The following is a 15,673-nucleotide window of genomic DNA, read 5'->3' as shown; positions in this document are numbered from 1 at the left end:
GTGTGTGAGTTTCTTCATTTGAACAAAGGGAATGATAATGTGACTAAATAGCAAAAGCCATGATTGTGGCTTTTTCTTGTACAATATTCTGTGTCCACACATTCTCATTTGTGTTGCAGCAGGCTCAGCTGTGCTGACTGCATTATTCATACTCCCATCAGGCTTGGATACACATTAGTTGAGCTGATCGAAGTCCACTGTGAGATCAGAGTGAAGGAGAAAGGATAACTCTTATTCTCCCGTTTCTGCTGTGAGCAGCACGGTCTATGTCCATTCACCTGTACGATGTTCCTTGGCAACTCTCTTTCCATGACTCTCACTGGTGCACACCAGGTTGATTTCTCCCTGGTATCTCTTCCGCTGTAAGGTCAGTAAATGCAGGGGCTACAATATTTGCTGCTATTTCTCCTAACCTTTTGGTTATTTGTTTAACTACATTTGTTATTAAAGATAACTGAAGATTTTTGAGTGTCAGTTCATCTCCTGATGGAACCTTGTCTGACATTGTACACATCATTTTCAGTAGGTGATTTTTAGAAATGTATAGAAGGATGAGAGACTAACAAGAACAAACATTACATGGTCTACCCTTTGTAACCTTAACCTTGACCGTGCAAGGTTTCTCATACTTTGAGCTTTTCAAACGAATCTATATAAGTCCAAGGCTTCTCCCTCAATTCTTGCTCTCTTTGAACCTGTTAAAGTTTAATTCCCAGCAGCAGTGGCAAGCAGGGGAGCTTCAACCAGACCCCTGCTGTTCTAATGAAAGGAACACTGAAAAGACAGATAAAATAATGAAGCAAAAAGCCCTGAGAAGTGACTCATTTGTAGAATTCTCATATGTGTGTGTGTGTGTGTGTGTGTGTGTGCACATGTCAGAGAAAAAGTTCATATTACAGAAAAGCCTCGGGCTTAGTTATAAAAAAATGTTATTTGGGGGTATTATTTTATTTTGTTTATTTACTATTCATGATATTTATGGAAAAATTAGGTCTAAAGTTATATTTTCCTTCTTAAAATAATTTATATTTCAAATGTCAAAATGGGGACAACACTGTGCTGTAAATGTCAATTGTAAAGTAAAAATGTTCTAATCTCTGTAGGTGCCAAAATCACAAGAACTGTGGGAGGATTGAGCTATTATATAAAGTACCAGAAACCCTGGTCTTATTATTTCTAAAACTTTGATCCATCCAGCCAGAGAGGTTAATAAAATAACAGACTCAGGGTGGATTTCTCTTGCTGTAAAAGTGTAAAAACAGAGTATGGTTGGACAATTCTGAGCCAATGCAAGACTAAAGATCTGCTTGTAGCTTCAAGGTCTGTTTTACAAAGACTCAACGGGGGTAGGAGGAAAGCCCAGCTTGCCTCGTTCCTGACATTTCATGAAAAAAAAAAAGTTATAACTAGCACACATTTGTTGGATACTAATGGCAAAGTGAATTTTCTGATAGCTTAGTTCATAAAAGCAAAAATAATGATACTTTATGTAGGGTACAAAGCAAACCACCCTTATAATCTGTGTGCAAACTTTCCCAGCCTCATTTTTGTGCTGAATTATGCATTAGTAATAGTTAATATACATACTAGAAAAGGGCTATCCAAACCCATTTCCAAAAAAGTAGAAATAGCATCTCATATAATTAGCACTGTAAAAGTATAATTTTGATTTCTTATTTTTTCTATTTCTGAATAATCATGAACGTTATGAAAGTTTGGGAAACATGCATACACAATGTCAGTTTTTTAAAAAAATTATTTTATGTGAAAGAGTTATTGAGAGAGAGGAGAGACAGAGAGATTTTTCATCCACAAAGATTAGCCTGAGCCAGACCAGACACATTCAAGACAGAGCAGCTTCCTCTGGATCATCCACATTCGTGACAGTACCACCTTTCACTGTTTTGCTAAGCATGTTAGCAGGGAGCCACATCGGAAATGGAACAGATGGGACATTTACTGACACGCACACGGGATGACAACATCACAGATGACAGCTTGCCTTGCTCTCCTCTGAAGCCAGACTCTGCATTTTAACACATTTTTAGAATTCAGGGTAGAGAACTGATTTTTAGCATGATCCCAAATTCCTAATCAATTAATGATATTGTGATTTAAAATTAAAGGCATTATTAGTAATGCAATGTTGTGTTCCAGATCTCAATAAACTTGAGTTTCTTTTTATATCACTAAAACTTTTTTATTCTGTGCCTTTTTTTGTTAAAGCAATGGCTCAATTGGCCAATCCTCCACTACAAGCCCCTGCATCCCATATGGGCAGTGATCAGTGTCCTAGTCGCTGCACTTACCATAGCAGTGTAATATGGCTCAAAGCCCTGGGATCCTGCACCCACATGGGAGACCCTCAAGATGCTCCTGACTTGGGATTGGCTCAGCTCCAGCTATTGCAACCTTATTCTGTTAACAATCCTTTCCACGATTTTAATTTTAAAAAGGCACTTTGTGCTTAAATAAGTTTGAAATAATAAGAAAGCATGGTAACTAATTCTCTTTTATTTTTAACTTTACAGAATACATGGAATGTTCTGTTTTTTCAATACTGCCCTCCCTGATTCAATTTACTCAAGTATAGATAACAAGATTCTTCACCAAACAACACTCTTTATTCTGAAAAACATTTCATCTTGGTTCCACCTTCTTTGTAACAATGAATAAAGCAGAGCAATCTAAAAAAACTGTATTTTTTAAAAATAAAAGCATATTGGGACCAGTGCATTGACACACCAAACTAATTCTCCTCTGTTAGCTCCAGCATCCCATGTAAGTGCCAATTCCTATCCCTGCTGCTCCACTTCCTATTGCGCTCCTTACTTATGGACTGGGAAAACAGCGGAGGATGACCCATGTTCCTGGTTCCACAGAAAGAAGCTCCAGGCTCCTGACTTTGGCTCAGCTCCAGTCATTGCAGGCATTTAAAAAGTAAACAGAAGGTGTAAGCTTCTAGCTCTCTGCATTCCAGTCTCTCCTCTGTAAATCTGCCTTTTCTCCAACAGCATCCACTGTTTTCTCAGACCTTGAGTGGGAAGCTGGAGTGCAACTGGGGCACACAGGACTAGAATCAGTGCCCATATGGGATGCTGCTGCTGCTGCAGGCAAAGGATTAGCCTGCTGAGTCACTACACCAGCCCTTAGTTGAATGTTTAACATCAGTAATGCTATCATAATTTCCCTCAGTAGTATTCCAAGTGCTAAAATAATTCTGTATATAGAATATCAATCAATGGTTATTTCACTGATTTATTGTATTACTTCATGCTACTTTAAGTAATAAATAGATTGACCTTTGAGAATAACTCAATGTCTTACCAACATATAAGCCTAGTGTACATAAAGAGATTGATGCACGTTTAACCACCTGATTAATCCTAGGATGATCATTATCATGTTCAAATCTGAATACAAAACTGCAATACTGTTAAGAAGCACAAATGTACACTTATTATCAATGTTGAAAGTACTAAAAAGTAGTTATGTCAATACCACAGGCAACAGGACAGGTGAGAGCAAAGAGTGTCTATTTCCTGCATAAAACAATATGCGGCTATTGTAACATACAAATAGACATTGGCCTGTGCAATGATATGCAGACTGCTGTGCCTTTGCAGCTTAAGAGAGGGACAGACTTATTCTGTTTTAAGATTTATTCATTTACATTGGAAAGGAGGAATTACAGAAAGGAGAGACAGAAAGAAAGATCTTCCATCTGCTGGTTCACTCTCCAAATGATTGCAAAGGCCAGAGCTCAACCAATCTTAACCAAGGAGCCAAGAACTTCTCCCAGGTGTCCCACATGGTTATAGGGTCCTAAGAAAGAGGGCCATCTTCCTGCTTTTCCAGACCACAACCAGGGTGCTGGATTAGAAGTGGAGCAGCCAGATATGAAACAGTGCCCATATGGGATACCAGTGCTTGTAAGGGCAGGATTAACCAGCTGAGTCTTTGTAATGGGCCCAATATGAGAAGTTTAAGAAAAGTCTGAAGATACTTTACAAGGGTAAGAGCACTTAACATGAAACCTGTCTTATAAAGTATTTTAAGTGCTTTCCAAAATATTGTTATCTATAGGCACATTTTCACTCAGCAGACACTATGTTGCGTAAGTAGAATTTTATACCCACTGGATAATAACTGTTCCTGAGTTTGAGGTTCTACCTCAAAACCTAAAAAAACAAAACAAAAAAACAAAACAAAACAAAACAAAAAGCATGGCAGCACTCTGGCATTCATGTAATTCATTTCTCACATTAGCCAACTTACACAAAAAGTAAATCTCAATAGTTGAAAGGATAAAAGTAAGACAGTACACAGGAAATAGTATCAATCCTTTAAAAACAAATGTGCCTACTAAAGATAGGATACTTGTGTCATTCAAAACCTGATATGCTGAACATTTCATTCCCAGTGAGATGGCTTTGGAGATGGAACTTTAGTATGGTAAATTTTGGTAGTGATGTTTGAATCCTTACAAAGATAAGAGACCTGGCTTTACATACCTGTCTTCCCGTCAGATGAAGATTCAGCAAGAAGATAAATTGGACTTCAATTTCGCAACTGCAACAAATGATGTTTAAACAACCTAGTCTCCAGGCAACCAGAGCTCCACCAGATCCCCACCTCCAGGGCTCATGGACATGACACCCATCAGACTGGCATGGCTCACCTCACCTTAGCATTCACCATCAGTTACTTGAGCTTGGCTCAGTCCAGCCTGCCTCTAGTGGGTGCTGCCGCTTAGTCTGACCCTTCCAGTCCCCAGTTCTGCCCTCAGTGTGAACTGTCTGGTGTTGTGGCACAATCCAGCCCCTCTTACACCCCATCTTGGTTCTCAAATCTTCAGTAAATATTATGACTGATACTTAAGTGAGAGTCAGGTGTAGAACAGGCTGGGCAATGCCTTGCCTCCCCCTCTTTAACAGAACAATCTGAGAGCTTTGTGAGCAGACTAGGCTTGGCTGGGGAGCAGCACCGAACAGTAAAAACCAGATTTGTTGTGGTCTAGTTAGACAAGGCCCCTGTTCCTGCCAGAATCAAAGGTGGACAAAGTCAACCTGGACCGAGTACCCACCAGTGTGCACAAGATCTACCACTGGGAAGAGACCTGAGGGAGGAGCTTGGGGAACACCTTTATCAGGAAGCAGTCCTTGAAGCTAAATGCAAAACCCAAGGCAAGGAGCAGCCCAGAACAGATCAGGTTACAGTACCTATGGCCCACATGTGGGTAAGGTCTGGGGCTGGGCAATCAAAACAAAGAGTAAAAAGGGAAATTAGTTTCTTAACTACAGAATTAGCGATTATCAAAGATCTTGCATGGATATCAAAGGCAAAGTTTGGGTCATTTTCATGATTAACATTAACATCATGTATAGTTATTGCTGTTTATACTGTTAGATCATGCTTCCTTTCTGCATCGGTTGTGTGGTTCAATGAGTCATTATCTTAAAAACATATATAAGAAAATTTTAATTTGTATAGTTATTTGACTTTTTATATAGTAATCAATTAATGATATTTTATAAAACACAAATACTTCCAGAGTATCTGAGATATTTTCCAGTCACATTCACAATATTGAAAAAGAATTAATTTGAAGGTTTTCAAGAGAACTGCTATAGAGAATACTCTTCATAGCTTCTTAATACTAATGATAATAAATAAATTGACACAAAATTGAATCTTTTATTTGAAAGTTCAGAACACAGCTAGGTATAAATGAACATGGACATTATAGATAAGAAAACTCAGATATAATCTTTTTTCTAAGATGTATTTATTTTTTTATTAGCAAGTCAGATTTACAAAGAGGAAGAGAAAGAGAAGGCTCTTCGATTCTTGTTCGCTCTCTCCTTCTGATTGTTCCTCCAACCGTGCCTTACCTGCCTTCCTTACTCTTTTCCTTTCTCTCTGATATAAATATAGTCTTAAAGCTTAATAGAATTTCCTTCTGTTTTTATTTTGGAAATAGCCTCATTCTTTCCTCTGGCTTGCAGTAAACAGAAATAAAATTTGCAATCCTCTATATATGGAAACTACAGTTGTAAGGATTTTAATGAAATCGATGGTCCATTCCCATAACATACCACAAACTGAAACTGAAGAGTATTCTAATCTGAAACATAAAAGTTTATTCTCTTGGTTGTATATACTGAACATTTATACGCCATTTCCAGATATATTTTAGAAGCTAGTTAATTCCAAAATGGAATGAAAGCATTTATCCGATAATAAATCCATAACCAATAAAATAATGTCTGTTGTTCCTGTTGTAAGCCATAGATTTAAGGCGTGAACTGTTTTCAGACGACAATCAGATTATGAAGCATTGCTATTATGTCAACATTCTTGTGTACTACTTGCATTCTCCATAAAAATTTTCATTTGTGCCACGAAAGAGTAGGTACAAAACTGTACATGCATACATACATATATACATACATATATGTGTATGTATGTAATATACATATTAAAGATTTATTTATTTTTATTGGAGAGTCAGATATACAGAGAGGAGGAGAGACAGAGAGGAAGATCTTCCATCCCTTGAGTCACTCCCCAAGTAACTGCAGCAGCCAATGCAACGCCAATCAGAAGCTAGGAGCCAGGAAACTCCTACAGATCTCTCACGTGGGTGCAGGATCCCAAGGCTTTGGGCCGTCCTCAACTGCTTTCCCAGGCCACAACCAGGAAGCTGGATGAGAAGTGGAACTGCTGGGATTAGAACCGGCACCCATACGGGATCCTGACCCATTCAGCTTGAGGAGTTTAGCTGCTAGACCACTGCACAGGACCCCAAAACTTACATTCTTTAAAAGCAGTTTCTTCTTCTGCATCCTTTTACTGTATCAGAAAAAAAAAACATTTTAGTAAATCTTTGATTTTATATGCAGTATGGAAATGTTTATATATACTGTATCACAGCTTTAAGAATTGTCTTGCAAGTTTTCATGAAATCGTGATGTTCATAAATCATTATCTAAACAACAGAGTTCTTCCAACATCTTTAATGAGTGTTTCTCTTTATTTTTGCTGACAGACCACATGCTTATGAAACTTTGATAAAATGTTATAGAAAAGATTAAATTTCTTTTTTCCTGGAATATAAATCAAAGTATTTTAGCCCATCCTTGGGTATATTGCTAGAGTATAGCTGCATTTCAATAATCTTTGTGGTTATAAAGGAGACTCCATTTTCTCATCTTACACACAAGGCAACCTACAAACCCATTTTGCTCAGCCAAGACCAGTTAGAAACTCGCCTCTGGATCTTACTCCCTCCAGACCTGGAGGCTGCCTTGTCTTCTACAGGACTTACAGCAATTTAAACAGTGAGCTTGACTCATTTCTAGTTGCTGGTTTTTGATTTTTACCCTATATCTTTTTCAATGTTGAAAACATTTTATCTTCTGTCTTGAAAAGTCACTTTTGCTGATGCTTATGCGGAGTATTACTGCTTACCATTAAATTCTTAAAGTGCATCAGGTCCTCTAAAATTTTCTCGCTTTTTTTTTTTTTACAATTTACTTAGGCAACCCCACCACTATTCTTTTATCAGAAAGATGGTTACAGGTATAAATACATAGAGTATTCTGCTTATGATAGCTTGATACAACTTTTTTTTGCTTTATGTTGATGTGAAACAGATGCACATTTAAAAGAAGGTATAGTTCTTTTTGTGGAGTTTTAATGTTTCTCCAATGTAGGAACATGCATTAAGATATTGCTTGTGATGCTGTACATTGGCAGAAAGTCATAACTTGTAGTCAGTCATTGCAAAGATAAACAACTGGCTCTCTATAATGACTGAATAAACCATAATGGCCCTACAGCAACTGATTTAGATGGACTTTCTGTTATCAATTTGCTATTAATTTATCATGATGCAATTGAACAAATGGAAATATACAATCATGTTTATGATGCTTATGCACATAATTGTATTTCTTTAGAACATGAGAAAATCATCTCTTCCCTAACCGCCGTCCCCCACCCACCTCTCTGAAATGAAGTGTTCCAAATTCCTTGGTGCTCATCTAGTACATGTGAACACGTACCAAAGGCTGAAATGAAAACAATTAAAATAAAATCTGCCATAAAGAAATATATAAACCTCAAGAGAGCCTTAATGGATTTTTTGATTCTCACTGAACCAGCAATCCTGGTACTAGTCTCACACATCTTTGTAACAGTAAGAAATCTATTCCATGTGGTTACCGTTATGTAATCTAACAGCTCTCATGTTCTTTTAAATGTGGAAGCTGCCTTCTTCTGTCCTCAGCTCCATTTTTTTTTTTTTTTTTTTTTTGGCTCTTCCTCAATACCCCACTGCCATATACCTTTTTTTCTGACAATTTCAATACAGTTTCCTTTTTTTCTTACTTTTCTCTCTCTGTCAATTATCTTTTCAGCAAAATAACTAGGATCACATTTGATTTGCTTCTTTATTAAATTACCTTAACTGTAAGAACTTTAGGTCTCCATGTAATTTTAAAGCTCTTTCAAATTTCTAACAAAAGCCAGATGTGTTAGGATACGCAATGGCCCCTGCTGATTAGTTGTAAATAGTATTCTTTGTTCTTCCTCAAAAAGAATGACTATTTATCATTTCCACTTTCTGCCATGTACAAATTTAAAAATTCGTGGAAGTAAAAGCAATAGTTTGCAGTGTCTCCCCTCTGTGAAATATCCCTGAATGAATTTATTTCTCTAGCAGAATTTTTGGACAGGACTCCATTATTTAGGGTTCTGAGATGACTGTTTAGTTTATAGCTCTTAGCTGAGTGACCTAAATAAAAAGCAATGGGCAAAGCTGCTCAATTTTTTTTCAAATATCCCTCTACCATATCCTTTGTCTTCTAATAGTATACTAAACTAAGCAATTAAGTTGATACTCATTTATATTCAGCTAAAATATAAATACATGAGGCAGAAAATCAATCTCATATGCTCTTTTCTCCTTTGTAAAATATCCTCAGCGGTGGATGCTTTACTATGACTTCTAGTCTTAACGCTTACAACTACTATTTTACAGAGTGTAACTGAAGTAGCATTACCATCCCTCTTCTAACTCATTTTTCCTTCAAATTTTCAGTAACAGCTAGATAATAAAATGTCCTTTTCTCCTTCCAAATATTAGACTATTCCTGACTTCAATTGTTCATTTATCATAAGCCTTAAATCAATCCAGTGAAAAGATCATTTTAAAGTCTCATTGATGTAGGAGTTATTGCGCTATTATAAAGTAGCATGCTAGAATTCTCAAAATCTATCATAAAAAAATAAAAATCCTAGTGCCTAACTCCTATTACTCCATAGTGAGAGCCCTACTTAAACATATAACAGAGCATCTGACTACTACCAGTACATCACAACAAGAAAGCTGACTTACATGTTGAACATGTCACAGTAGAATTCTCAGCTGCCTCATCGTGCTAGTAGAGTAATAAAACCAAACCAGCTCTATTAATATAATTCATTTTGCTCTATCAAAATTGACAGATCATAAATCTATCTGAGCCATTAGTACATGTTTATAGTAATTTGTTCAACAATAGAAACTTCATGAATTATACTTTGATTATGACTTTTTATTTTACTGCTGAATATCATGTAAGTTAGTCACACAATATCTACATGTTAGAGCATTCAAAATCAAAACTGGGCAGCCTGACATGGTAGCCTACATGCTAAAGTCCTGGCCTTGCACATGCTGGGATCACATATGGGCTCTGGTTCATGTCCCAGCCACCCTGCTTCCCATCCAGCTCTTTGTGGCCTGGGAAAGCAGTCAACGAAGGCCCAATTCCTCGGGCCCCTGTAGCCATGTGAGAGACACCTAAGAGGCTCCAATCTCCTGGCTTCGAATAGACTTGTCTTCAGCCATTGAGGCCAGTTGGGGAGTGAATCAATGGACGGAAGAATCTCTGGTTTCTGATTTCAGTGCCCTGCAATTCAGCATGTTGGAAGTACAGGAGGTATGGTTATGATGGCTTCAGTAATTGGGTTCCTGCCATCAAGATGGAAGATAGTTTTGGTTTCCAAGATCTTCACTGTGTCCCTTGCACAATGCCTGTCATAGTAGGTATTTGAGACGTGAACCCCCAAATGAGAGCTCTTTATATATCTACCTGACTCCATTTCAATATATCTATCTCACAAATAAATGCTTTTAAATAGTTTTAAAATCCAAGATGCGTATTTCTGTCAAATAAAACAAAGATATAAATATAAAAACCTTTGTTTACAGATGTGTCATGTATTTTTCAAGGCCACTCTTGTGGCTTAGCAAGCAAAGTTCCAACCTGCAATGATTACATCCCAAATGTGTGCCGCTTTTAATCCTCACTGCTCCACTTCTCATTCAGCTCTTGGCAATTGTGCCTGGGAGAACAGCGCAGGACGGCTCAAACGCTTGCATTCCTGCTGAAAGACCTGGAAAAAGCTTCTGGCTCCTCGTATTGGACAGGGCCAACTCCAGCTTTTGTGGACATTTGCCGAGTGTTACAGTGGATAAAAGCTTCTCTTTGTCCCACTCACTCAGTCTTTTTCCTCCTCTTTCTTCTAGTTCTGCGTTACAAATAATTCTTTCAAAAAAAAAAAAGAAAATTCAGATTAGTCTTTACAAACAGATGCAAAACAAAAATTCCTTTTGCCTATTTGTACTGTGTATTTTGACTCTAAGTAAATGTTGGGTCCAGTGTGGTGGCTACCAAGTTAATCCTCCATCTGTAGCCCTCACTTCTGATCCACCTCCTCTCATAATGGTATGGGAAAAGCAGTGTAGGATGGCTCAAGTTCTTGGGAGACCTGGCCCAATCTCCTTTGATTCCGTTTAGCTCTGATGTTGCTATTGTTTAAGCAGTAAATCAGTAAACAGAAGACCTTTCTCTCTGCCTCTCCCTCTCTGTGCTTCTAACTTTGAAGTAAAATAAACAAAACCTTAACCAAAAAAGAAGAACAAAATGTACACAATGATATTTTGATGAAATATCTATACAGATTATAGAGAGCTTCTCGTTTTGATAATGCACTTACTTAACTAGATTATTGTCATAACAGCAAAATTATCCTCTTAACAGAAAAAAGTTGACCTTGTCTTTCCTGTGATAAATGGGATACATGCCTATTATTCATAGTTTGGCTGGAATGTAAACTACTTTCTATGGCTCATAAAGCTTTACATGGTCTGAACTCTTCCCATTGACACTGACACTGTCCTTGGCCAAATGTCATGCAGACATCTCAGAATCTCCTTCCCGGCAAAGCGCCGACCTTGCCCCTCCGGACTTCTACCCCATGCACGTCCTCCCACGCTGTCCATGTCACTCCTGTCTATGTCATGACTAATCAACTCCTAGCAGGAATTCTACTGAGTCAGTTTTATGATACGTCTCTTCACCATTTAATATCTGATCATCCTTGATGCCTGCTCACGCTCTTTATTCTCATCTTGAACTCTGTGTCCTTTACTCATCTGACCTGTTTAGCATAAATCCCTTACCTTTGATTTCCCCTCTTCTCATCACACTCCTTGGCTCTAAATCTTCAGAGAGCATGTCTATGTTTCAACTTGAGCCCAAGTTTCTCCTTGAATTATATTTTCTCAACTATTGATTTACCATCTTGCTGAAGAATCAGATTTTTTTTCTTTCTTTCACAATATCCAATAACTTAGTTCATTTTAGACTTGGGATAATAAAGCAAAAACAAAAACACATTAAAAAGAATCCTTAAATTAAAATAATTAAGCAGGGAGCAATTGCACAATTAACTAGTAATCCTTCTCGAGCAAGGGCTGTTTTGTTTCCAGACTGCTCTACTTTGAATTCAACCCCTGATAATGGTTTGATACAACAGCAGACGATGATCCAAAGCCCTGAAGAACTTCACCCACATGGGAGACCAAGAAGAAACTCCAAACACCTGACATCAGATTGCCTCAGGTCCTCTTTGGCCATTGCAGCCACTCGGTGAGTGAACCAGAAGATCAAACACCTTTTCTCTCTGTTTTGTTTTCTCTCTGTAAATCTGCCTTTCCAATAAAAATAAATAAGTCTCTAAAAACAACTAAAGTGATGAAACAAATACAAAATCACATTCTCACTTATTTCCACTTACTTAATGCTTGTTTCTCCAGCTAGCAATTGGAAACTAACCCAAACTAATTTCTAATTGTGTAGTCAGCAGTATTAACCATGCACATAATTGTAAGATTTGCTAAATTATCTAGTATTAATTAAAGGTTAAGTAATAAATTATGCTTATCATTGATAGAAATGAAAATGTAACTTTAAAACTAGAAACATGTTTCATTCAAACTTAAAAATTTCTACTTAAATTTCCTAAAACATCTTCTTTATGCTTTTGGAATTTCCTTATATTGTTAAACCAGTTACAAAAATTCAAGTTCTCAATCATCCTATTTTCAAAAACAGAAATTGTAAGAATATATGAATGTTTACCTTTCTTTATAGTTAAGAGAAATGAAGCAATCTAAACAAGTTCACCCACATAGTAACTGGCAGACCAATCAAGAATTCTAATTCAGATCTGACTCCAAAGTCTCTCTTTTTGGTTAACATGACATGAAGTTGATCACTGCAAACCTAGTCTCTTGAAATAGTAGTAATCTTCTAAAATTTAGAGTTGTATTATGATCCAGTGAAAAGTCATTAAATTTTCAGTTGAAGACTTGGTCAACAAAATTAAAATTCTCACATCTACATAGTGCGAAATACATATTAGCTATTACATAAAAGAATGTTTAAATATAGTTCAGGGAAATGATTTTTTTTCTGAAGAAAAGAGTAAAATAATAATTGCTTAAATGATACACAACATGATTTAGTAAAAACATTTTAGAATAAATTTAAAATGAGTTGCCTCAATAATCATGAAAATATGTAGCATTAATATGGAAAATCATTCTGTAAGATGTATCAGTTCATACATGTGAGAACTTTATTGTTTTAGCAAATATCAACCATTTTTGCATTAGTTTCATAAACTGCCCTCATATATCTTCCCGGTTTTCATAAAATGAGTTATAAAAAGGCTCAGAAATTCTGCAGACATCAAATACCTTCTAAAACATAGTATTGTTATGAAACATCGAATAAATACCTTCTATGACACAGTACTTTTATGAGACGAGTGTAAATGAACTAAAACCATATGGAAATCATTCCTTTAAATAAATTGCACATGGAGGCAGCACAGAAGGAAGCACTGGGCAGACCTCCTGTTAGCAGAACTCCTTGGTTTCTAAAGTTGACACTCCCTTTTACCATTATTAGAAAAGGGACAAAGAAAAAGAATGGCTGCCCTTCCCTGAGACTGAAGACACACCTGTGTAAGATTTACAGGGCAAAGGATGCAATGTTGTAGTGTTTCTATTTTATTGAGACTTTTCTGTAAAGGCTAGCATTTTACAAGATAAGCTTTCTCAGTCCAGCCCGAGGACTTAATGTGTGATGATAATCAGGAATGAGAAATCCCTTTAAAATAAAAAGGGCCCTCAGTGTTACAAATTCCAAAATTTGGAAAGATACTATCAAAAAAATTTTCTGGTGTTGTGATTTACTGTATTGTGTAGTGAGTGTCTTCATATATTCTTTCTAGATTTTTCCAGCTTTTCCCTTTTTTCCAAAATGCTTTTTAAATTGCTTTTGCATAATTCAAATACACATATGTTCTTGAGGCTCACCACGTTGAGTGTCCTCTCAAAGGTTCTGTAATCTGTGATACATAACATGTGTTCAAACTAACATGTGGCTGACAGAGCAAAAGTTACTAATGAACAACAATCCACAACTTTCAGCCACTGTATTCTTATTCTGAAGCACTTCTTTTTCTTTTTTTTCCAGTTGTTATTTAACACATACAATTGTATATATTTAGAGAAAGCTATGTTTCAATATCTGTATGTCTTTTTCATTGTCCAATTAGGCAAGTAAGTCTTTCTTCAGTCTTTATTAAATACTATTTCACACAGTATTGCATTACTGGTGTCTTTTTTAGCCATCTTTTTATTAGTGTAAAGAAACACAAATGCTTTATTTATTAATTATTTTGGTTGATTATTATTTTGTTATTAAAATCATGTGATTTACAAATGAGGACAACTCAACTTCTCATATATTTGGAAGTTTATTGTTTTTTTGGAACCATTGGTCTACTGTGGATCTCCAAATTCTTATATTTCACACTTTAATATTAATTTCACTTGATTTTTTCAAGATGTATTTGTTTTTATTGGAAAGGCATATATACAGAGAGAAAGAAAGTTAGAGGGGAAGATCTTACGTCAGGTAGTTCACTCTCCAAGCGGCTGCAATGGCCAGAGCTGAGCCAATCCTAAGCAAGGCGCCTAGAGCTCTTCCATGTCTCTCACACAGGTGCAGGGGCTCAAGGCTTTATACCATCCTCGACTGCTTTCCCAGGCAACATGCAAGGAGCTGTATGGGAAGCGGGACTGCCAGGATTAGAACCAGAGCACATAAGGGTTCCAAGAGTATTCAAGGAGAGGACTTTAGCAATTATGCTACTGTGTCGGACCCAATTTCACTTCATTTTATTGTATTTTAGTTGTATTCTTAATGTGGTGGATCCTATTTAGTTACTTGTATTTACAGAATCATCCTTGCATGATGATGTAAACCTCACCCAGACATTAGAATAAAATTGGTGATTACTTGGAACGTTATAGTATTTAAGTGAAAATTACATTTTTTTCTATTTGATTATAATTTACAGCTCTTGCTATATTTCCACTAAGCTGAAGTCTTTTGCTGTTATTTGTTGAATTTTTCTGGAGCAATCAACCCTTGGCTTCATGTAAATTAAACATATGTTCTCAAAAGTGAAGGAGAGAAGGAGAAATGGAGAGGGAAGGCAGTGGCAGGGAAAGAGAGGAAAAGAAAGACGGAGAAAGTGAATATAATATTCTTCTTAGAATATTCTTTGAACTATACTAGTCCTGTTAAAAAGCTTCCTTCTGTCAGTGATAACTTCTGAAACGTTGTTAAGTTGCCAGCACTGTGTTTGTGTTGAAACTCCACTCGTGGACACCAGCATGCCTTATCACTTCCTGCTTTAGGTACTCCCATTCTAACTCTGCTCCCAGCTAATACGCCTGGCTACCCAACAGGTGATGGCTCAAGTCTTTCCTACCTGCTGTGGGAGATCAGGTTGGAGTACCTAGTTTCTGTCTGATGTAATCTGGTTTTGCAGTTTTTACGGAGTGAATCAGAAAGAGACAAGCTCTTTTTCAGTTTCTCATCTTCTCTGTGTGTGAATATGACCGCTTCTGTGTATATCATTTTGCCTTTCAAATAAATGAATCTTTAGAAAATAAATAACCTCACATAAGAAATTACTTTCCTCTCTGATTCATAGGTCACACACTAGCATCATTAGCTCAAGAATTTTTTTGATTTTCTGTTACATTTCTTGAGCAACACATTGGTCATTAAGTGGCATATCGTTTAATTTCATCTTGGTGTAAATATTCTGTTTGTGTTGTTGATTTTGCTTTATGGTTTTCATTTAAGGTGATGTAAATGTGCAATAAAGACTATCATATCTATATGGATAGATACAATCAGTATGAATCTCTACTTGCAAATCAAAGTTGGACTCCGAATAAAACTGTTAAATG

This window comes from Ochotona princeps, chromosome 12 (assembly GCF_030435755.1).
Source record: "Ochotona princeps isolate mOchPri1 chromosome 12, mOchPri1.hap1, whole genome shotgun sequence".
NCBI classification, from domain to species: domain Eukaryota; kingdom Metazoa; phylum Chordata; class Mammalia; order Lagomorpha; family Ochotonidae; genus Ochotona; species Ochotona princeps.
Note: the sequence above shows the minus strand (reverse complement) of the source record.